This window comes from Lepidochelys kempii, chromosome 9 (genome assembly GCF_965140285.1).
Source record: "Lepidochelys kempii isolate rLepKem1 chromosome 9, rLepKem1.hap1, whole genome shotgun sequence".
Lineage (NCBI taxonomy): Eukaryota > Metazoa > Chordata > Testudines > Cheloniidae > Lepidochelys > Lepidochelys kempii.
This window is the reverse complement of record NC_136388.1, coordinates 465994-491586: the sequence shown is the minus strand read 5'-3', so window position 1 is coordinate 491586 and position 25593 is coordinate 465994. Positions and strand designations below refer to the sequence as shown.

The window sequence follows — 25593 nt, the reverse complement described above, 5'->3', positions numbered from 1 at the left end:
TATGCTAGGGTTTAATTCAATGTCCAGTTTAAAAAAAGTTAGGTTAAATAATTAGGATGTGTTATTGTCAAATATTAACATAATTACAAGATAACAATTCAAATGAACAGGATGGATATTGTCAGTTAAACATATGCATTGCAGGGATTTAAACAGATTATAAATATTCATTATACAGCAAAACTACTGCGTTATACTTGTATGCTTAATCCTGCACAAGCAATCTACAAATGAGATTAAAATGTGTATAGTAGAACAGTTTTGTGGAATATACATTAGTATTATCATTTTTAGGTTTTACATATAAAAGCATACACTTTGTTACAGAGTAAAATTTCTATGTAACTGTTTTTAAAATGTTCCCAGTGCCACGTTTATGTAGGAGAGTGATTCCATATTGAAACACAGCTAAAGAGGATGTAGGATGACAGATTTGGGTTCTGTGGGCTTTTTGGAGAAGTCAGAAGGAAAGGGACTTTAACGGAAAAGTTTATGAAACTTCACATTTTTGGAAAAGGAGTAATGTCATTACAATGAGTATATGTCTGTGGATAATATTTAATGCAACATTGAGCACCGGGAAAATATGGAGATTTCAGAAGTTCTGTATTAAAATTGAGTTTAGCTTCATTTTGTTTATTGATGAGCTGGATTCAACTTTTACTTTAACTCATTTCTTACTATCTAAACAACCAACTTCCTTAGCTTATTTAACATGGGATACTATGAAAACATGTAGAAATATAAATATTTAGATATATTTACAAATGTGTGCTCTAGGAATCTTTACCTCTATAGCAAATCCATAACTGTTTCAAAGTGTAAACAATATCCTAGCTGTTGTTAGCTGCTATTTTTATTTTGACTTATTTAGAATAAATAGGATGTCTTTCATGACCAGATCAGATTTCACTTTCAGTTTTATATCGTTATAAATTAATGAGAGATGATAGAAGAGAAAGTCTATAGAGGTTCCATTATAGGCTATTGCAGAACAGTAACTATAGTGCTTTAAGTAGGCACAAAGGTTTTCTAAGTCGTCTAACATGTCTGCTGTTAATCATGTAATCCATAGCGACATTTCTTGTTCAGTGTGCCACTGACAGTTCAAAGCTCAAATTGGCCTCATCAGCCACTCACGTGTTCACAGAAACTAAACCAACCAGAGATGTCATGGTCATCTCCGAACTCGAAGGATGAGCAATACTTCTAGACAAAATTCCTTGGCTCCAGCGCACTGGGCATGCACACCCTTAGGTGGAATACTTGTCTGCATCACGTCTCGAGGAACCACAGTTACAGTAAAGTATTTGTTTCTAACTACTCTGAGTATGCTTTTCCAACCAGTTGTGCATCCACCATATAGCAGCTTTGTCTAGGTTATATTTCTCTAGTTTGTTTGAGAATGTCATATGAAATAGTATCAAAAGCCTTATTGAAGTTGAGATATGACATCTTCTGCTTCCCGCCTATCCACAAAACTTGTTACCCTTTCAAAGAAGGGTATTAGGTTGGTCTGACATGATTTGTTCTTGATTAATCCATGTTGGCTATTACTTATAATCTTCTTATCTTCAAGGTGCTTACAAATTGATTATTTGCACCATTATCTTTCTGGGTACTGAAGTTAAGCTGACTGGTGTATAATCCCTGGGTTGTCCTGATAACTCTCTTTATAAATAGATCCTTTCTCTGCGCGTTTCCATTCCTCTGGGATCTCTCCTGTCCTACGTGAATTCTCAAAGATAATCGCTAATGGTGTAGAGATCCCTTCAGTATTCTAGGATGTATTTCATCAGGCCCTGCTGACTTGAAGACTTCTAACTTTTTAAAGTAATTCTTAACTTGTTCTTTTCCTATTTTAGCCTCAGATCCTACCTTATTTACACTGAAGTTCTCTGTGTTAGTAGTCCAATCACTGCTAATTTTTTTTGGTGAAAACGGAAACATAAAAGGCATTTAATACTTCAGCCATTGCTGTGTTTTCTGTTATTGTCTTTCTGTCCTCATGGGTCTGCCTGATCCTTGGTCTTCCTGTGGCTTCTTATGTATATGTAAAATGTTTTATTGTTACCCTTTATGCCACTAGGTAGTTTAATCTCAGTTTTTTGCCTTGGCCCTTCTAACGTTGTCCCTACATGCTTGTGTTATTTTTTATATTTGTCCTTCATAATTTGATCTAGTTTCCATATTTTGCCTGACACACTCTCTCTTGAGTTTCAGGTTGTTGAAGATCTCCTGGTTAAGCCAGGATGGTCTCTTACCATACTTGCTATGCACTGGGATAGATTTACTCTTGTGCCCATAATAAAGAGCATTAGGAAAATAATGGATATTGGATATTAGGAAAAACTTTTTCACTAGGAAGGTGGTGAAGCAATGGAATGGGTTACGTAGGGAGGTGGTGGAATCTCCTTCCTTACAGGGTTTTTAAGTTCAGGCTTGACAAAGCCCTGGCTGGGATGATTTAGTTGGGGATTGGTCCTGCTTTGAGCAGGGGGTTTGACTAGATGACCTCCTGAGGTCCCGTCTAACCCTGACATTCTATGATTCTATGTCTCTTTATAAACTGTCAACTCTCCTGAGCCCTTTTTTCCCTTAGATTTGTTTTCCATGGGATCTTAACGATTAATTCTGTGAGTTTGCTAAAATCTGCCTTTTTGAAATCCATTGTCTTTATTTGGCTGTTTTCCCTCCTGCTATTCCTTAGAATCGTGAATTCTGTCATTTCATGACAAGTTTCAGAGTAGCAGCCGTGTTAGTCTGTATTCGCAAAAAGAAAAGGAGTACTTGTGGCACCTTAGAGACTAACCAATTTATTTGAGCATAAGCTTTCGTGAGCTACAGCTCACTTCATCGGATGCATGAAGTGAGCATCCGATGAAGTGAGCTAAAGCTTACGAAAGCTTATGCTCAAATAAATTGGTTAGTCTCTAAGGTATCATTTCATGATCACTTTTACCCAACCTCTCTTCACCTTCAAATTCTCAACCAGTTCCTCCCTGTTTGTCAGAATCAAATCTAGAATCATTTCCTAGTTGCTTTCTCCACCTTCTGTAATAAAAAGTTGTCTCCAGTGCATTCCAAGAACTTGTTGGATAATTTGTGCCCAGCTCTATTATTTTCCCAACAGATGTCTGAAGTCCTCATCACCATCGAGTCCTGTGTTGTGGATGTTTTTGTTAATTGTTTTTAAAAAGCCTCATTCACCTCTTCTTCTGAGTTAGCTGGTCCATAGTAGACACCTACCATGACATCACCCTTGTTTTGTACCCCTTTTGTCCTTGTCCATAGACTTTCAACAGGTCTGCTTCCCACTTCTATCTCAAACTCAATGCAGTTTTTCTTAGATTCCAAGGCCTTAAGGGACCATTGTGATAATCTAAAGTGATCTCCTGTACAACGAAGGCCACAGAACTTCTCCAGAGTAATTCCGAGAATAGATCTTTTATAAAAAGATCCATTCTTTATTTTAAAATTGTCAGTGGTGATGAATCCACCATGACCCTTGTAAACTGTGGTTAATTTACAAGGTTAATTGTAACCAGTGGTTAATTACTCTCACTGTTATGCTTTGTTTCCAATCTGAATTAGTCTAGCTTCAACTTCCAGCCTTTGGAGCATGTTATACCTTTCTTTGCTAGAATGAAGAACCCTTTATTAAAGATTTGTTTCCCTTGTAGTAGGTACTTACAGACTGTAATCATGACACCCTTTAACCTTCTCTTTGTTAAGATAAATAGATTGAGTTCCTTGAGTCTGTCACTAAGGTACATTGTCTAATCCTTTAATCGTTCTCATGGTTCTTCTCTGAACCCTCTCCAATTAAGATCCTTCTTGGATTGTGGTCACCTGAACTGGACACAGTATTCCAGCAGTGGTAGCATCAGTGCAAAATACAGAGGTAAAATAACTTCTCTACTCCTACTCGATTCCCCTTTTTATGCATCCAAGGATCTCATTAGCCCCTTTGGCCACAGTGTGGCACTGGGAACTCATGCATGTTCAGCTGATTATCCACCACAACCCCCAAATCTTTTTCAGTCACTGCTTCCTAGGATATAGTCCTCCATCCTGTAAGGATGGCCTACATTCTTTGTTCCATTGACATTTAGCCATATTAAAATGCATATTTGCTGCTTGCGCTCAACTTGCCAAGTGAGCCAGATCACTCTGAATCAGTGACCTATCCTCTTCGTAACTACTCCCCCAATTTTTGTGTCATCTGCTAATGTTATCAGCAATGATTTTGTGTTTTCTTCCAAGTCAATGATAAAAATGTTAAATAACGCAGGGCCAAGAATCAGTCCCTGTGTTATCCCATTAGAAACACACCTGCTTGATAATGATCCCCCATTTATAATTACATTTTGAAACCTATCATTTAGCTACCTTTTAATCCATTTAACATATGCCATTTAATTTTATATCATTCTAATTTTTGAATCAGTCAGGTGGATTGAGGTATTTTGTTTTTCTTTTTAAGAAAACAAAAACAATTTGGTGATAGGACTTCAGTTGTGATTTTTAAAATTATACAGTATTTTTCAAGTTTCCTTAATTTTTTTCCCCTTTCCAGTCTAAATAATGGTAGTTATTGTCATTCAGTATTAGAGGGTTTGCCATCTATTGTTAAGGTTTCCCAACATTTCCCTTTATGATACCCTATATTCAGTTATTTTATAACTTTGCCAAACTTTAATTGTTTGCGTTCAATTTTTCCATACTGCATATCAATTTTGGAAAATTTCATCCAAAACTGTTCAGATGCTTCCATGAAAAGAAAACACATTATTTTACTCTTTTAAAAAAATTCTTGAGACCTTTCTTTAAAAGCCTTTTGCTGTAATTGCTGCTGTCAGCTGCTGTGGGCAAGGGTGGGTCCAGACACATCTTTACACATCATAATAAGGTAGCAAAGAAGTCGGAGAGGTTTTGTTAAAATAATGCTGTGTTTTTACTGTTAGAAAGATCAGGAATGTTAAGTTTGGTCTTCCCTCACTTTGCTAGAGACAGTCACAATGTTTCATGTTTGAACTGTGAACAATATCAGTGTTTAAGGTGTTTGAATCTTTTATAAGAACATAAGAATGGTCATACTGGGTCAGACCAAAGGTCATCTAGCCCAGTGTCCTGTCTTCCAACAGTGGCCAATGCCAGGTGCTTCAGAGGGAATGAACAGGTAATCATCAAATGATCCGTTCCCTGTTGCTTATTCCCTGCTGTGGCAAACAGAGGCTAGGGACACCATCCCTGCCCATCCTGGGTAATAGTCATTGATGGGCCTATCCTCCATGAATGCATCTAGTTCTTTTTTAAACACTGTTATAGTCTTTGCCTTCACAACAAAATCTGGCAAAGAGTTCCACAGGTTAACTGTGCATTGTGTGAAGAAATACTTCCTTTTGTTTGTTTTAAATGTGCTGTCTATTAATTTCATTTGCTGACCCCTAGTTCTTGTGTTATGAAAAGGAGTAAATAACACTTCCTTATTTACTTTCTCCACACCAGTCATGATTTTATAGACCTCTGTTCTATCCCCCTTAGTCGTCTCTTTTCCAAGCTGAAAAGTCCCAGTCTTATTAATCTCTCTTCACATGGAAGCTGTTCCATACCCCTAATCATTTTTGTTGCCCTTTTCTGAGCTTTTTCCAAACCCAGTATATCTTTTTTGACAGGGAGAGACCACACGTACACACAGGATTCAAGGTGTGGGTGTACTATGGGTTTATAGAGGCAATAAGATATTATCTATCCCTTTCTTAATTATTCCCAACATTCTGTTTACTTCCTTGACTGCAACTGCCCATTGAGTGGATGTTTTCAGAGAATTATCCACAGTGATGCCAAGATCTCTTTCTTGAGTGGTAACAGCTAATTTAGATTAATTTATCATTTTATATTGTGACAAAGCTCTGTCCTTGCCACCGTGGGTCCCGCGTTTCCTGGTGGATTTCGCTAGCCTCAGAGGCTCACTGTGACCCTCCACATAACCCTTCTCTCTATAGAGACAAGGGTCACAGTCTACTGAGCCATTTTCATCATAAGCCAGCTAGGGAGGTGAGGAGAAGTTATCCTTCCTTGCACAGTCTTGGTTGTCTCCCAGTCTCAGTGATTAATCAGGGGGCAAAGGGTGGGGGGAGCCCAGGCCCACCCTCTGCTCCGGGCTCCAGCCCAGGGACCCTAATAGTATCAGCTATGGTAGCTGACCTTTTAGAAACATGACATGTACAATTCCCTGGGCTACTTCCCCCTCACTTCCTCAAGCTCCACTTCACCCTTCCCTCAGGGCCTCCTTCCTTGTGCCTGATATGGTGTGTACTACTCAGCCTCTCCAGCAGCACAACTTCCTCCCACAGCTCCTGATATCCGCACCCACCTGACTGACTGGGAGGCTTTTAAGTGGTTTCAGCCAGCCCCTGATTGACTTTAGGTGTCCCAATCAACCTAGCGTTCTCCCTGCCTTCTGGAAAGTTCTTAATTGGCCCCAGGTGTCTTAATTGACCTGGAGCAGCTTCCATTTCACTTATCCTGGTACCAGGGATTTGTTTAGCCTAGAGCCAATATATCTATCTCCCACTACTTTTCTATAACCATCTGGCCTTGCCCCGTCACAATAAGTATAGTTGGGATTATGTTTTCCAGTGTGCATTACTTTGCATTATCAGTGTTGAATTTCACCTGTCATTTTGTTGCCCAGTTTTGAGAGATCCTTTTGTAGCTCTTTGCAGTCTGCCTAGGACTTAATTATCTTGAGTAGTTTTGTATCATCTGCAAATTTTGCCGCCTCACTGTTTACCCCTTTTTCCATATCATTTATGAATATGTTGAATAGGACTGGTCCCTGTACGGACCCCTAGGGGACACCACTATTTACCTCTCTCCATTCTGAAAACTGACCTTTTATTCCTACCCTTTGTTTCCTGTCTTTTATGAGTCCATGATAGGACCTACCCTCTTATCCCATGACAGCCAATTTTGCTTCAGAGCCTTTGGTGAGGGACCTTGTCAAAGGCTTTCTGAAAATCTAAGTACACTATCTCCACTGGATCCCCCTTGTCCACATGCTTGTTGACCCCCCTCAAAGAATTCTAGCAGATTGGTGAGGCATGATTTCTCTTTACAAAAAGCACGTTGACTCTTCCCCAACAAATTATGTTCATCTGTATGTCTGACAATTACTATAGTTTCAACCAGTTTGCCTGGTACTGAAGTCAGGCTTACTGGCCTGTAATTGCCGGAATCATCTCTGGAGCCCTTTTACAAAATTGGCGTCACATTAGCTATCCTCCAGTCATTTGGTACAGAAGCTGATTGAAATGATGGGTTACAGACTACTATAGGTAGTCCTGCAATTTCACATTTGAGTTCCTTCAGAACTCTTGGGTGAATACCATCCAGTCCTGGTGACTTTTTACTGTTTAGTTTATCAGTTTGTTCCAAAACCTCCTCTAATGACACCTCAATCCAGTGGTGAATTTAGAATTCATGGGGCCCTGTGCTCAGCTTCGTTTTTGGGGCCCCTCCTTGTGACCCAGCCAAGAAAGAGAACATTCTCTCTTATTTTCCCCCCACCTCCGTTTTTCATTCTTTTTTTCTTCATCCTCCTCCTATAAGTAACAGGATGTAAAGGAAAATATAGTGAGGTACCTTGATTGTTTTTGTAGTCTGAACATTTTTCCACAGACCACTTGAAAATTGCTGAGGGTCTTGGTGGACCACTTAATGATCTTTCCAAATATTGTTTGTACCATTAGCTAACTATTGTAAAGCACTCTGAATAAGAGCACTTTAAAAAAAAAAAAAAAAAAAAAAAGGTAAAAACATGTTGGAGTGTACGGTCTGGCCAGGACTTAGGGTGCGGGAGAGGGCTCAGGGCTGGGGGTGCAGGGCCTGGGAGGAAGTTAAGGTGCAGGAGCAGGCCAGGAATTAGGTTTTTGGGAGGGGGCTCAGGGTTGGGGCAGGAGGTTGGGGTGTGGAGTGCTTATCTGGGGCAGTTCCCATTTGGTGTGAGGGGTGCAGGTGGGAATGTGGGGGGTGGTGCAGGAGCTCCTGTTTAGTGCTCAGTGTGGGGATGGGGGGGTTGCAGGAGTCAGGGCATGGGGTATGGGGGGGTTGCGTATATATAGGGGGTGCAGGAGTCAGGGAGGGCAGGGGGCTGGTGGTGTGGACTGGGGTCGTGGACTGGGGTCGTGGACTGGGGTCGTGGGGGTGCTCTGTGCCATAGTACCCTGTGTTTTACTGTAAATCCGCCTCTTGCCTCAAAATGGGACAGCTTCTCAGATTTGTCACCTAAAAAGAATGGCTCAGGTTTGTGTATTTCCTTCACATATTCAGCTGTGAAGAGCAATGCAAGAATTCATTTAGTTTCTCTGCAATGGCCTTATTGTCCTTGAGTGCTCCTTTAGCATCTTGATCGTTCAGTGGCCCCACTGGTTGTTTAGCAGTCTTCCTGCTTCTGGTGTACTTAAATTTTTGTGGTTTTTTTTTTTTTTTTTTTTTTTGGCTATTTTTGAGTTTTTGGTTAACTTCCTCAAATTCTTTTTTGGCCTTCCTAATTATATTTTTACACTTCATTTGCTAGCATTTATGCTCCATTCTATTTTCCTCACTAGAATTTAACTTCCACTTTTTAAAGGATGCCTTTTTGTCTCTGCTTCTTTTACTTTGTTGTTTAGCCACGGTAGCACTTTTTTGGTTCTCTTACTATGTTTTTTAATTTGGGGTATACATTTAAGTTGACCTCTTTTATGGTGTCTTCAGGAAGTTTCCATGCAGCTTGCAGGGATTTCACTTTTGGCTCTGCACCTTAACTAACCTCCTCATTTTGTGTAGTTCCCCTTTCTAAAATTAAATGCTACAGTGTTGGGCCACTGTGGTGTTTTTCTTGCAACAGGGATGTTAAATTTAATTATATTATGGTCACTGTTACCAAGGGGTCCAGCTATATTCACCTCTTGGCCAGAAAGCATCTTTTCTAATGAGTGTGTGTTAGTTGGAATTAAATGGGAGTTAATCAAAACAAATAAGCCCCACAAAATTTCAGTCTGAATCAAAATTTTAAAATAATCAGCACCTCCATCTTTTTTGGGGGTGGGAAAGGAGATTTAAAAGTTGGGGTGTTCTTTCAGACTTTTATACATCATAACTCTGTGTGTGTGTATACACACGCGCACACACACACAGAGGAAATTGTTCAAAGATGACTTGCAAATGAAAAAATTAGTTTATCTCATATATACACCGCACACACACACTAATTTTTTCATTTGCAAGTCATCTTTGAACAACTTTCTGTTCTCTTCTTATTTATCTTGTTGCATATTTTGTGAAGTGGGTGCTACCTTTTTTGGCCTTTTTTTTTTTTTTTTTTTTTTTAGTTTCGTATATAGCACATTTTAATTACCCTAACTGTATTGAAACACAGCATTTGAGAAAACACACAAAAATGATTGTCTAAACAAGCCTATGGTCAAGATTAATTGAATGAAGGATCCAAAATCCATCAGAGAAGAGAGATCTAAAACTGTCTCATATGAGAAAAAGCCTAAATTAAATGGATGGACCTTGAAGTCTTTTCAGAAACATTAAACTGTATAAGCATTTATGACGAGATAACTGGCTCTGTGGATGAGGGGAAAGCAGTGGACGTGTTATTCCTTGACTTTAGCAAAGCTTTTGATACGGTCTCCCACAGAATTCTTGCCAGCAAGTTAAAGAAGTATGGGCTGGATGAATGGACGATAAGGTGGATAGAAAGCTGGCCAGATCGTCGGACTCAACAGGTAGTGATCAACGGCTCCATGTCTAGTTGGCAGCCGGTATCAAGCAGAGTGCCCCAAGGGTCAGTCCTGGGGCCGGTTTTCTTCAGTAGCTTTATTAATGATCTGGAGAATGGCGTGGACTGCACCCTTAGAAAGTTTGCAGATGACGCTAAACTGGGGGGAGTGGCAGATACACTGGGTAGGGATAGGATACAGAGGGCCCTAGACAAATTGGAGGATTGGGCCAAAAGAAATCTGATGAAGTTAAACAAGGACAAGTACAGAGTCCTGCACTTAGGACGGAAGAATCCCATGCACTGCTACAGACTAGGGACCGAATGGCTCGGCAGCAGTTCTGCAGAAAAGGACCTACGGGTTACAGTGGACCATGAGCTGGATATGAGTCAACAGTGTGCCCTTGTAGCCAAGAAGGCCAATGGCATTTTGTGCTGTGTAAGTAGGGGCATTGCCAGCAGATCAAGGGACGTGATCATTCCCCTCTATTCGGCATTGGTGAGGCCTCATCTGGAGTACTGTGTCCAGTTTTGGGCCCCACACTACAAGAAGGATGTGGAAAAATTGGAAAGCGTCCAGCGGAGGGCACGAAAAATGATTAAGGGACTGGAACACATGAGTTATGAGGAGAGGCTGATGGAACTGGGATTGTTTAGTCTGCGGAAGAGAAGAATGAGGGGGGATTTGATAGCTGCTTTCAATTACCTGTCAGGGGGTTCCAAAGAGGATGGATCTAGACTGTTCTCAGTGGTAGCAGATGACAGAAGAAGGAATAATGGTCTCAAGTTGCAGTCCGGGAGGTTTAGGTTGGATATTAGGAAAACCTTTTTCACTAGGAGGGTGGTGAAACACTGGAATGCGTTACCTAGGGAGGTGGTGGAATCTCCTTCCTTAGAGGTTTTTAAGGTTAGGCTTGAGAAAGCCCTAGCTGGGATGATTTAGTTGGGGATTGGTCCTGCTTTGAGCAGGGGGTTGGACTAGATGACCTCCTGAGGTCCCGTCTAACCCTGACATTCTATGATTCTATGTGAAATATTTAACAGATCCCATTTTTTTCAGTAAAATAATTCAATAGTTTTGTAGTTTAGGATCTTAGAACTTAAAATCGAGTTTATATACACTCTCAGTGTTATAGAATTAAATGATGCCTGGGCTTGCCTTTTCCATTGTCACAAAATTATTTAAATTTTTTCCATAGGACAGGGCCCCTCCTCCCCAAAAAAGCTAAAAATTAGGGCTGTCAAGCAATTAAAAAATGTAATTGTGATTAATCACGCTGTTAATAATAGAATACCATTTATTTAAATATTTTTGTATATTTTCTACCTTTTCAAATATATCTATTTCAATTACAACACAGAATACGAAGTGTACCGTGCTCACTTTATTTTTTATTACAAATAATTGCACTGTAAAAAACAAAAGAAATAGTATTTTTCAATTCACCTAATATAAGTACTGTAATGCAATCTCTTTATCATGAAAATTGAACTTACAAATGTAGAATTCTGTATAAAAAAACCTGCTTTCAAAAATAAAACAGTGTAAAACTTTAGAGTCTGCAAGTCCACTCGGTCCTACTTCTCGTTCAGCCAATCTCTCAGACAAGCAGGTTTGGTTACAATTTGTTTCTTGTTTACAATGTCACCTGAAAGTGAGAACAGGTGTTCCCTTCATGCTTCAACCACCATTCCAGAGGACAAGTGTCCATGCTGATGATGGGTTCTGCTCGATAATGATCCAAAGCAGAGCAGACTGACGCATGTTCATTTTCATCATCTGAGTCAGATGCCACCAGCAGAAGGTTGATTTTGTTTTTTGGTGGTTTGGGTTCTGTAGTTTCTTCATCAGAGTGTTCTTTTAAGACTTCTGCAAGCATGCTCCACACCTCGCCCCTCTCAGATTTTTGGATGGCACCTCAGATTCTTAAACCTTGGGTCGAGTGCTGTAGCTATTTTTAGAAATCTCAAAATGATACCTTTCTTTGTGTTTTGTCAAATCTGCTGCGAAAGTGTTCTTAAAACGATCATGTGCTGGGTCATCATCCAAAACTGTTGTAATATGAAATATGTGGTAGAATGCGGGTAAAACAGAACCGGAAACATAAAATTCCCCCCCAAGGAGTTCAATTAAAAAAATAATGCATTAATTAAATTTGTAACGAGCAGCATCCCTCTGGAATGGTGGCTAATGTTTAGCATATCTTGCAACACCGGCTGCAAAAGTGCCATGCGAACGCCTGTTCTCACTTTCAGGTGACATTGTAAATAAGAAGCAGGCAGCAGTATCTCCCATAAATGTAAACAAACCTGTTTGTCTTAGTGATTAGTTGAACAAGAAGTAGGACTGAGTGGACTTCTAGGCTCTAAAGTTTTACATTTTTTTTTTTTTTGAGTTCAGGTATATAACAAAAAAAAATCTACATTTGTTACTTACATTCTCATGATAAAGAGATTGCACTGCAATACTTTTATGGGGAGAATTGGAAAATACTATTTTTTTCATTTTTTACTGTGCAAATATGTATAATAAAAATAATATAAAGTGAGCATAGTACCATCTGTATTATGAGTTGTAACTGAAATCAATATATTTGAAATTGTAGAAAAGCATCCAAAATATTTAATATATTTCAATTGGTATTCTATTGTTTAACAGTGCGATAAATCATAATTTTTTTTTATCCAAATTAATTTTTTTGTGTTAATCACACGAGTTAACTGCGATTAATCGACAGCCCTACTAGAAATACTTTGAAACTTGTAGCTCACAAAGTCTGGTTTTATTAATAATAATCTTATTTACTTATGAAATAAAAATCACTTTGAGTAACATTAAATAGCAATGAAACATACAATAATATAATTATTGGTAGTATTTTAATTAAAGAAATTACTATAATAAAACAATGTTGCTTGCAGACAGTGATTGTTAAACGCTGCAAAAAGGTTACCTATGTTTAATTTTTATAGAGCTTTAATATCTCATATTATTATACAGAACTTGGCTGTATTGTGCAATGTAATTACCTTGAGATTGCATTAATATTGTATCCTTATCTCATGGAAGCAAATCTCTGAAGGCAGCTGCCAGTGTTTCCATGGTGTTACTGTGAATCAACTCAGCTCAGATACTAGTCATGTGGTGAAGGGTTTATCTTTAGATTTGTGTATCCAGAGGGCTGCAAATGGAGCTCATCAGAAAAATAACATCATAGCTCTAGAGAAGGGAAGAATATATTTGTTCAGCATATTGTTAAAATTTTAAAATAGCTTAATATGCTGAATCCTCTGTTCATATTTCATTAATAGCATTTTGCATGAGGACTATTACAAGAACATTTACACTAAAAAACTTTTGTGTTGTGTGTGTTGCATGGTGGTGGGGGGTAGGAAGGTAGTTATAGAGTAGCCACTCGAACACTCCTGATATGAGAGAGTGGCTCATTCTCTTCACATAGGTTTCAGAGTAGCAGCCGTGTTAGTCTGTATCCGCAAAAAGAAAAGGAGGACTTGTGGTACCTTAGAGACTAACAAATTTATTTGAGCATAAGCTTTCGTGCATACAATGAAGTGAGCTGTAGCTCACAAAAGCTTATGCTCAAATAAATTTGTTAGTCTCTAAGGTGTCACAAGTACTCCTTTTCTCTTCACATAGCAGCAACAGAGGTAGATCAGTCTCTTCCAGTAGAATGATTTATAAAGGAATAAGCAGATGTACTGTCTAAGAGGATTTAAATATTCCCGAGTAAAGGAGGGAAGGGCATGTGAGCATGTGTGATATTCCCTTAACTAGGCGTCACAAATGAAATTAATAGGCAGCAGGTTTAAAACAAAGAAAAGGAAGTATTTCTTCACACAATGCACAGTCAGCCTGTGGAACTCTTTGCCAGAGGATGTTGTGAAGTCCAAGACTATAACAGGGTTCAAAAAAGAACTAGATAAATTCATGGAGGATAGCTCCATCAATGGCTATTAGCCAGGATGGGCAGGGATGGTATCCCTAGCCTCTGTTGGCCAGAAGCTGGGAATGAGTAACAGAGAATGGATCACTTGATGATTACTTGTTCTGTTCATTCCCTCTGGGCCACTGTCAGAAGACAGGATACTGGGCTAGATGGACCTTTGGTCTGACCCCGTATGGCCTTTCTTATGTTATCAGTAAAGCAGGAAACAGGTGGGGGAATGTGGAACATGTGTGTGATATGTGTATTAAGATACTTTACCAGAAGTGATCTTTTTATTCGAACAAATATGTAAGATAAGAGCTGTTATTTATTACTGCAGTTCAATAGCCAGGCTTTCCCTAGAATACCCAATTAAATAAAATGCTCCCTCCTCCGGCACACAATGCCAGTATTCCGAGTCATCTCAAAGAGGTATTTTTGGCATTGTAGAGCTGGCATCATCTTACTGTGATTTAGACTTCAGCTCATCTTAGTCCATTTAGACTCCATTTGGCCTTTCAAAGGGGCTAATATTTAATTTACAGTTGCCTCTTAGTGGGCTCTGTAGCAATAGATTGGAATGGTGTTAGACTTTAATTGTTTTGACGGTTGATATGGTGCTTTCTAGGTCTTACAGGGTTTGTGTAAATTGTAAATGAAATGAATAAGCTTGATTCCAGTCATGTAGTGCCGAAAAAAATCCAAACTTGAAATGCTGAATTATCTAGAGCACTTTAAACCATTCAGTAAAACATATTCTGTTTTGAACTTATGGTCTGGGTTGACTTCTAAAAGAAAGAAATGTTAAACCGTCTGTATATTGAAAATACTTCTTTATTGCCTGCAAAAAATGGCTTTGTTCAAACTGACATTAAAACTCTTCATGATAATACTTACAGTCAAGAAAATGTGTGCGATTATAATTTGAGATTTTAAAGCAACTTTTATGATGGGCTTAACTTTCAGTAGAGCTCGGTGCTCAAAAACTCTTTTAAAGACAATGAAAGCTGTGGGTGCTGAGGATAGATGAAGCCCTGCCTCATATGCAGACAGTATTTTTCAGTGTACTACAACACAGAATATGAAAGCTAAAAGGTTGATACAATTAAGTCTATGGGGAGTAGAATAGATAGCTCAGGAGATTGGTAATGGGCTGTGGGACTTGCGTCATTGGAATGTCAGTTCAAATTTGCATGAGGTTATTAGTGACTGGAGACTTTAGGTTATCACAACAGCTATCAGATCACAGGTGAAATGAGTTGGTGATCTTACTCCAGTTCCAACTCCACAATTTCCACTTTGCGGAGGAACATCTTCACAGTTGGAATGAATGTGATACTTGGTTAGCAAATAATCTTAGTTTTGATGAGCACAGAAACTGAACTCTGACCCTTAGTGGTAGTCCTTCCAGCACAAGACTAAGTCCCTCATTGAGAGAGGGTTAAAGGTTAGACAAGACTTAAATCTTTTTTATTTAATGTTACAACTTGACATTTTAATGATTAAAGATTTTAAGTGAAATATATTTGCCACAAACGACTGTACTGAACATAATTCTGACTCTCTAGCCTCTACTTTCGTTCATAATCTCGGGAGCACATACATAAGACCTGATGTTGTACATTTTGCACACGTAGAAATGGGAGGGGTGATTTTGCTGACTCCTTGGTGGCCATGTCACCCTTGGTTCTCAGGTATCATGAACCTAACTATAATTACGCTGTGGTCTCTCCCTGAGCTATTTGAGCAACTTTATCAGATAACCCTAGTCTCATAAAAGTATAGGGTTTAAAGGTACCGCCAGGGACATCTAATCTAGCCCCTACCAAGATGCAGGATTTGTTGTTTAAAGCATCCAAGATGGATGGCATGTTCCACTTCCAACCCAACCTTCTCAAGATAGCTACTATCATTAGTTGGATTAAGGAGTGTCTGTGATTAGACTTTAGCTTTTGATCAGGCTAATTGCCCTCATCTCTCAAATATCAGGGAAATATCCACTTACTGGGAAGAGAGTGCTGAACTTCCTGTTGTACAAGAGTATAAGCAGTATGAGTTGGGCCCTATGCCTGTGCCGGATACTTCCTTTGGCCAAAAGGTCCTATACTTATCCGCCTGTAAAGAGGTTAAGCCCTCCTCAGGTATTACTTGCTACATCTGCCAGTTGTCCTTACTGTCTTTCTGTAGTATGAAAGAAAATGGACGTACAACAAGTCAGAACTACTTCCAAAGGACTCTTTTTTTCTACCATCCTGTATTCTCCCCTCCTCAACTCTGAAGAAGAATGTTGATGTAGAATCATAGAATCATAGAATATCAGGGTTGGAAGGGACCTCAGGAGGTCATCTAGACCAACCCCCTGCTCAAAAGCAGGACCCATACCCAATTAAATCATCCCAGCCAGGGCTTTGTCAAGCCTGACCTTAAAAACTTCTAAGGAAGGAGATTCTACCATCGCCCTAGGAAACGCATTCCAGTGTTTCACCACCCTCCTAGTGAAAAAGATTTTCCTAATATCCAACCTAAACCTCCCCCACTGCAACTTGAGACCATTACTCCTTGTCCTGTCCTCTTCCACCACTGAGAATAGTCTAGAACCATCCTCTCTGGAACTACCTCTCAGGTAGTTGAAAGCAGCTATCAAATCCCCCCTCATTCTTCTCTTCTGCAGACTAAACAATCCTAGTTTCCTCAGCCTCTCCTCATAAGTCATGTGTTCCAGACCCCTAATCATTTTTGTTGCCCTTCGCTGGACTCTTTCCAATTTATCCACATCCTTCTTGTAGTGTGGGGCCCAAAACTGGACACAGTACTCCAGATGAGGCCTCACCAATGTCGAATAGAGGGGGACGATCACGTCCCTCGATTTGCTCGCTATGCCCGTACTTATACGGCCCAAAATGCCATTGGCATTCTTGGCAACAACGGCACACTGCTGACTCATATCCAGCTTCTCGTCCACTGTCACTCCTAGGTCCTTTTCCGCAGAACTGCTGCCTAGCCATTCGGTCCCTAGTCTGTAGCTGTGCATTGGGTTCTTCCGTCCTAAGTGCAGGACCCTGCACTTATCCTTATTGAAGCTCATCAGATTTCTTTTGGCCCAATCCTCCAATTTGTCTAGGTCCCTCTGTATCCTATCCCTGCCCTCCAGCGTATCTACCACTTCTCCCAGTTTAGTATCATCCGCAAATTTGCTGAGAGTGCAATCCACACCATCCTCCAGATCATTTATGAAGATATTGAACAAAACCGGCCCCAGGACCGACCCCTGGGGCACTCCACTTGACACCGGCTTCCAACTAGACATGGAGCCATTGATCACTACCCATTGAGCCCGACAATCTAGCCAACTTTCCACCCACCTTATAGTGCATTCATCCAGCCCATACTTCCTTAACTTGCTGACAAGAATACTGTGGGAGACCGTGTCAAAAGCTTTGCTAAAGTCAAGATGGAATACATCCACTGCTTTCCCTTCATCCACAGAACCAGTAATCTCATCATAGAAGGCGATTAGATTAGTCAGGCATGTATTGGACTCTGCTTTCTGTACTTTGCTTTCTGCACTTTGTTTCCAACTGAAGAAGTGGGGAGCTGACTGGGCTTTAGTGGAGCACTCATGCTCTTTCTCTTGAATTCTTTGTCTCCTTGCTTCTGCTAGGGGGAGTCATCATAAAAACTGGCCCCGCCGTCTTTCTGTAGAATGGGGGAGGGAGGGCGGGGGGAGGAGACTTACAGCCAAAAAATACTAATGCGTAATTTTCCCTTTTGCATTTAAGTTACTTCAAGTAATCTTCGCCAGTATTGATATCTTCTCAAGATTCTACTGTCATTACTTTCTCTTTCAGTTTATTTATTCATTGTTGTCTTGCTTAGTTTTAAGTTCAGATGAGTTAATTGCACTGTACTGTCAGTGGGGAAAACTAGGTTAGAGAATCAATTTGTTGGCTGAGTGGAAAACAAATCACCCTCATTAAAGTTCAGCTGTGCTTCTTTAAAATGGAATTTTCACTAATGTTATTTTAATGGAAAAATGATGTGCAGTTGAAAAAGTGCTCTCTAAGGTACAATTAGAGGAATGGTACTCATTCCTACTCTCAGTTTAATCTGTGGAAATCCAAAATATTCCATTGATTTCAGTGCAGCTGTTTTCGGATTCACAATGATATTACTGCAGAATTTGTCCTAGTATTTTGTCTATGGTACAGAAATTAATTGTTTTAAAGTGTTGAGTATACTGAGTATAAAGCAGTGGTTCTCAACCCAGGGGTACACACAGGTCTTCTAGGGGATACATCAACTCATCTAGATATTTGCCTAGTTTTACAATAGGCTACATAAAACGCACTAGCAAAATCAGTACAAGCTAAAATTTGATACAATGACTTTTTTATACACTGAAATGTAAGTACAATATTTATATTCCAGTTAATATATTTTATAATTATATGGTAAAATGAGAAGCAAGCAATTTTTCAGTAATAGCGTGCTCTGAGTTTTTTTTGTATTTTTATGTCTGATTTTGTAAGCAAGTAGTTTTTAGGTCAGGTGAAACTTGGGGGTATGCAAGACAAATAAGACTCCTGAAAGGGGTGCAGTAGTCTGGAAAGGTTGAGAGTCACTGGTATAGATAGGCCCCTAACAAATTCACAATCCATTTTGGTCAATTTCATGGTCATGGGATTTTAAAAATCATAAATTTCATTATTTTAGCTATTTCAGTCTGAAATTTCATGGTGTTGTAATGATATGGGTTCCAACCCAAAAAGGAGTTGTGGTGGTGGTGGGGTCACAAGGCTATTGTAGGGGGGGTTGCAGTACTGCTACCCTTCCTGCTGCTGGTGGTGATGTTGCCTTCAGAGCTGGAGAGGGGCAGCTGCTGGCCAAGAGCCCAGCTCTGAGGGCAGAACCACAACAAGCAGCAGCGCAGAACTAAGGATGGCATAGTATAGTATTTCCACCCTTACTTCTGTGCTGCTACCTGCAGAGCTGGGCCTTCAGTCAGCAGCCGTCACTCTCCTGCTGCGCAGCTCTGAAGGCAGCAGAGCAGAAGTAAGGGTGGCAATTCTGTGACACCCCTAAAATAACCTTGTGACCTCCCTGCAACTCCCTTTTGGCCAGGACCCCAAATTTGAGACACACTGGTCTCCCCCGTGAACTCTGTATAGTATTGGGTAAAAGTACACAAAAGACGAGATTTCATGGAGGGAGACCAGTTTTCACAGTCTGTGATGCGTTTTTCATGGCCGCTAATTTGGTAAGGCTTTAGGTATAGAGGAATACCAAACAGTGGCACATAGAAGTATGGGTAAGAGACTGCTCTCTGTCTGCTGGCCCCTGCCATAGGCTATTTTCTAACATAATACAAATATAAAACGTAAGAATCTGAATAAATGTAAATTAAGATGTATAATTGCTAAATAAATACATATATATATATGTGTATATATATATAGTGTACATCCTCCTGATTAGCAAAAAGAAGCACCAAATTTAGTGTAAAAGATATATTTAGTTGCAAATCAAACATAACTGAAAGTACAAATGCAAAACACAATTAAAATCAGTGATTTAAATCAAGGTTTCTGATGTGGCAGAATGGGTTTTTATTATGGCTGTCAAGCGATTAAAAAAATTAATTGTGATTAATCGCACAATTAATCCCACTGCTAAACAATAATAGAATATCATTTATTTAAATATTTTTGGATGTTTTCTACATTTTCAAATATATTGATTTAAATTACAACACAGATTACAGAGTGTACAGTGCTCACTTTATATTTCTGATTACAAGTATTTGCACTGTAAAAACCAAAAGAAATAGTATTTTTCAGTTCACCTAATACAAGTACTGGAGTGCAGTATTTTATCATGAAAGCTGAACTTCCAACTATGTACAAAAAAAACCTGCATTCAAAAATAAAAGTGTACTATTTTAGAGCCTGCAAGTCCACTCAGTCCTACTTCTTGTTCAGCCAATCGCTCAGACAAACAAGTTTGTTTATGTTTGCAGGAGATAATGCTGCCTGCTTCTTGTTTATAATGTCACCTGAAAGTGAGAACAGGGGTTCTCATGGCATGGTTGTAGCTGGTGTCTCAAGATATTACATGCCAGATATGCTAAAGATTCGTATGTCCCTTCATGCTTCGAACACTATTCCAGTGGACATGTGTCCATGTTGATGACGGGTTCTGCTCGATAACAATCCAAAGCAGTGCAGCCTGACACATGTTCATTTTCATTATCTGAGTCAGATGCCACCAACAGAAGCTCGATTTTCTTTTTTGGTGGTTCGGGTTCTGTAGTTTCCGCATCGGAGTGTTGCTCTTTTAAGACTTCTGCGAGCATGCTCCACATCTTGTCCCTCTCAGATTTTGGCCAGCACTTCAGATTCTTAAACCTTGGGTCGAGTGCTGTAGCTATCTTTAGAAATCTCACACTGGTACCTTCTTTGCGTTTTGTCAAATCTGCAGGGAAAGTGGTCTTAAAATGAACATGTGTTCGGTCATCATCCAAGACTGCTATTGCATGAAATATATGGCAGAATGCAGGTAAAACAGAACAGGAGACATACAATTTTCCCCCAAGGAGTTCAGTCACAAATTTCATTAAAGCATTATTTTTTTAACAAGCATCATCAGCATGGAAGCATGTCTTCTGGATTGGCGGCCGAAGCATGAAGGGGCATATGAATATTTAGCATATCTGGCTCGTAGATACCTTGCAGTGCCGGCTACAAAAGTGTCATGCACATGCTTGTTTGCACTTTCTAGTGACATTGTAAATAAGAAGAGGGAAGTATTATCTCCTGTAAATGTAAACAAACTTGTTTGTCTTAGCAATTGACTGAACAAGAAGTAGGACTGAGTGGACTTGTAGGCTCTGAAGTTTTACGTTGTTTTGTTTCTGAGTGCAGCTATGTAACCAAAAAAAAAAAATCTACATTTGTAAGTTACACTTTCACAACAAAGAGATTGCACTACAGTACTTGCATGAGGTCCTTATGCATACTAGAATAACTCCCTGAAACAGTCTGCATAGCCAGTATCTTCTCAAGAATCTCTCCTTAAAACTCACATCTGTCATGATGCTTTATCTCACAATTTTGCAGTTCTCCGTAAACTTGCTTCTGTATATCTGCCATAATAGGGCTTCATCCGCTGGTGCACCCCGACAGTGTACAAACTTTAACTATAACAACTGGAATTCTTTCATGCCCCCTCCTACTACTTCCCTCATCATTCGCGAGCATTCTACAGCAAAGCCGTAAAAGGAAATGATGCTCCGGCCACCTCAGTTCCTTCCAGCCAGGATCTTTGACAGACTCAGAACCTGCCTTTGGTCCAGATCTTTCTTAAGAAATGCAAATGGGATTGTTGTAATGAGCTGTAAATACAATATCTTTATTAAGACCATGATTTATAGTGTCTAGCAAAGTTATGAATTTAAGCTCCAGGCTTGTCTATTGAAAGTGTTGTGTAGGTTTCCTTTGAGACGAGGACTGATAGGTCAGATATAGAAGTGATCGCTTTGGTAAAAGTGTTCACCCGTAGGTGACAGGGTGTTTGTCTTTTATCATTTTCCTGTGCGACTTCATTCGAGAGCGCAGTGATTGTCATGGTTCACCCATGTAGTTGTTATTGGGACATTTAGTGCACTGGATAAGGTACACCACATGGTGTGGTAGGCGTGTCTAGGACTCTTGGATCTTGAAAAGTGTGTTGGGCAGGGGGGAGCAGTGGAGATATGTCTGCTGGTTTTGTATCTGTTGTTCTGTCACGGTCTGGTGCTGCTTTGAGTTGGTGTGTCTAGACTCAATCACTACACTGGGATTATGGTTTTACAACAATCTATAACCCACTAGTCCCCGCTTTTGTCCTGTGACTACAGGGGTGATAACAGGCCACTTCACCTTGAATGGTCCCTTAGAACAGGGCAGTACATAGGAAGGCCGCGGGCCAAATTTAGATTGCCAGATGATTTTGAATGGACCGTAAAATCATTTTATTTACTTAATATCATTATTGGTTTTTTTTTTAAATTTTCTCTGGAGTCTGGACCTTGTTTATACCTTGATGAACAAATTTGGACCTTGATAAAAAAATAATTGATTAGCCCGCCTTAGAATATGTGCTAATTACTTATGCTAATCTTCCTGTTTAATCTTGCATTTAGCTGTGACACTCAGTACCTTTTCCAGACCTGAGGGAGAGCTCTGTGTAGCTCAAAAGCTTGTCTTTCTCACAAACAGAACTTGGTCCAATAAAATATATTACCTCACACTCCTTGTCTCTCCATTAATCATTCAAGGCATATCTGTACTATATATCCCTTATGTTAACTCTAGCCTCTATAATACCCTCCCTCTCTGAGAAGGATTGGTTTTCAGACCTCAACCTATAAGATGCACACTTCCATATTTTTGTAAGGTGTTCTTATCACAGGCACCTTTGATTTATTATAGGGAAGGAACTTCACTAGTGCAAAATCCTCCCATTTGAGCTGTCCACAGCACCCAGTGTTTTTCCAAAATACCTCTATGGTAGTAGACCATTTAAGAAGAGTAGGCTTACATGTTGACCCATACTTGGCTAATGAAAGAATCAACAAGAGATCATCTTAAAGAAGTTTTTTCCCCACACAAGCATCCTCTTCCAGAACCTAGGTTTTCTGATAAATTAGAAGAAATTGACCTTAGAACCTACAAAGACACTTCCCTTTATATTATATATTATTATTATATTAAATTTCCAACACCTCTCCCCCATCCCGCAAAGAATACAAGTCTCTCAAACTAATGGGTGTCATTATTCTGTAATCACAAATTGAATATCCCCCCCAAAACCCTACTTTCATTAGCAAAGGGGGCTCATTCCCAGACTGTGTTAAAGGTAGTATCATTCATCCCGCAATCTCCATCCCTAAAAGTGACGACAGCTACATCCAACATTAGGAGCTCATTGCACCCAGAGGACTTTGGTCCCCATCTAGAGACATGATGCCATATAAACCTACTAGAACTTGGGCCAATTTGTGCATCTTTTAAAGCATTTCTGCCTCATGTACAGTGCAAAGTTGTTTAAGTAGTCAAGGACAATACTACAGTGGTTTATTATATAAACAAATAAGGTGATGTCCTCTCTTCGCATCTTTGCAAAGAAGCGTTACAGGAATGGTGCATAATTCACATTCCCAGTAGTGGTACACCCTGTGTGAATGAACAATCTTGTAGCAGACCAACTGAGCAGGGTCAGTGTAGACACTCGTGAGCGGTCACTGAAAGAGTCAGTAGTGTAGAAAATGGGTTGCCTGATTGTGGATCTATTTGACCAAACTGAAGAGGAATTGTCAGAAGTTTTGTTCAAGGGTAGGAAAGGACAGTCAACCAATATCAGCTGTATTCCTTATTTCATGGAGTCAAGGGCACCTGTATCTCTTCTGCCCCCTCCACTCCCAATTCCCTCTTATAGAAAATAATTTGCATGATCAGACAAGCCAAAATTATTCTAATTGTACATGCTTAGGTCAGACAGAAGTGGTTCCCAGATCTACTTAACTTAGCAGGGAATCTTCAAGATACTTTCCATCACTTGGTTCTGGCGAGTCTACCCTACAGACCCAGGGTCTCTTCATGTGGCCTCATGGGCCATAGGTTTCTGACAGACTGGGAACTCTCATGCTCAACAGAAGTTCAAAATGTTTTAATTGATTTACGAAAAGAGTCAAGTAGAAAATTATGTATTTTGACCTTGAGAAGGTTCTCCTCGTTGGCGGAAAGAAATAATATACTCGTTGTCATGGCCCCAGTCCATAATATACTGGAGTAGTTGCTTCAGCTGAAGGGTGCGGAGCAATGTTCCCTCTAATTTTTTCCATCCATGTGTGGATTGCGTTTTGGTATGTGCACCAATATCGAGGTAATGTGCGGATATGCTCCACCAGTACAAACAAAAAACCTATATATATGATTTTTTTAAGTTCACAGATATGGAAGGAGAAAGAATATTAAAATAAGGGCTAATTAACAAGGTGCATTGCTTCAGATGTTTGTTTAATATGAAATCAAATAAAAAAAATTAACACTGCCCTTGGAGTACATGGATTTTATCATCCTTTCTAACAACTCAAGCTAGTAAACACACCAAAATGTGGCATACTGAAAACAGCTATATAAATAAAACAAAGGCATGGCCATTAAGTGAAAGCATAAATAATATGCACCAGAGGCCCAATTTAATAACCTACTCCTACAATAGACCACTAAATCTTCAGGGAAAGCTGCTCTCAAAAGATGAAGCACTGGCCACTGTAACCCTGGAGCTGGGGCTGGGACTGGGACATGACAGGTTAGAAAATACAAGAGTGATACTGCAAATCAAACTTTAAAACTGCTGTAATACATGTTTCCAGACTAAGCTAAATCCAAACATTTTAAGCAGCTGGTGGAGGTAGCATTCATTTTAGGAACTAGATTAATTAACCTATGTAACAGTTAAGCAATTCTCAAATGCCATCCAGTGAAAAAGCTAGGCATAAATAATACATTGTCACTTTTTTGATTATAAAAAAAGTTATTAAATGTGATTTTAATGACAGTTTTGGGGAGGAGAAGAGATTATTTGGATTCCTCTTAAAAAACTAACTGCAGTAAGTAGTAACTGTTTTTTCTCCAGCAGAAGTCTCTCCCAACCCCCACAGCCCAGCTAGGGCTAGGAGAGACTGATAGTTGAACTCTCCTCTTTCCCAGGCCACCACCCAGAAATCAGTCAATGGGTTAATCTTTCACTCACTCTTTTGCATGCTCACAAAGCTTTTCCTGATCTGCCTAAACGTTTCCCTCCCTTTCGTAAGTTCATCCAGTCACTCCTAATTACTCTCCCTCAGCGCTTTGCCATATTCAGCAATCCCACTCAGTGGTGTAACCTGGACTGTCACATGCTTTCTCTAAGCAGCATTCTGCTAAGTGATATGTATTTAGCTTTTCCAGTCATTCCCTCATAATGCAGTCCCTGGATTGTTTCTGTCACTCTTCTACAAGCGCCCTCTCATCTGTCAGTACCTTGGTGCCCAGAACTGAATGCACTGTCTCATTACAGCTCAAGAGGAAGAAAGGCACTGGAGCATTTAATTGTTTTCCCTCCTGCCCAGCATCCCCAAATACAAATAAAAGTACAAACACTTAGGGTATGTCTACTCGGCCCATGTTACAGTGCTGCGGGCAGTGTAGACATAGGTTATCGCCGGAGGAGAGCTCTTCTGGTGATTAAAAAAACCAAACCCCACCCCGAACGAGCAGTGGTAGCTTTATCAGCCGGAAGAACGGCTCCATTTCTAGTTAAACGAAGGAAGTCTCAGGGAGCCCAGCCACCCTTGCACAGCCACATTCTGCCTGCAGGAATTAGATTTGCTTTCCAAGCCCCCTCCCAGCTGCAGCAACTGGAGTCTGAGTGGCTGATACTGCTCAGGCTAAGGAAGTGCACCTGAGTGATCTAGAAGCCATGAGTTACTAAGTGAGCTCAGCTGCCAGCCACTTTCAGTAGGGCCAGTACTAGTAGGAAATGGTGTTCTGAGCCCTCACAGCCCAACTGGAGCTGGGAGAGACTGAGACTCACTCTCCCCTCCTTTCTCCCTCCCGCGACAGCACAGCTAGGGCTGCAGAGAAGTGGCTGCTGGGGAAAGTCACATCTCTCCTTGGCTGCCGCATGCAGCCCAGCTGGGGCTGGGAGTCCTGGGATGCCCCAAACTTAGTTTCCCCACCTACACTCTATTTTCCCCCACCACCTCACCTTCCATGTCCTCTCTCCAGGGTCCAGGAGACACCTAATTAGTGGAGCCACGTCTGCGCGGCTCCACTAATTAGGTGT

At 40.1% G+C, this 25593-nt stretch overlaps 1 protein-coding gene across 39 annotated transcripts in view; it reads left to right on the top strand.

The window, feature by feature from the left end:
- The window catches only part of DLG1 (discs large MAGUK scaffold protein 1), a 441560-nt gene that overhangs the window by 132352 nt on the left and 283615 nt on the right, over positions 1–25593 (top strand). The gene's annotated exons all lie outside the window — the stretch shown is intronic.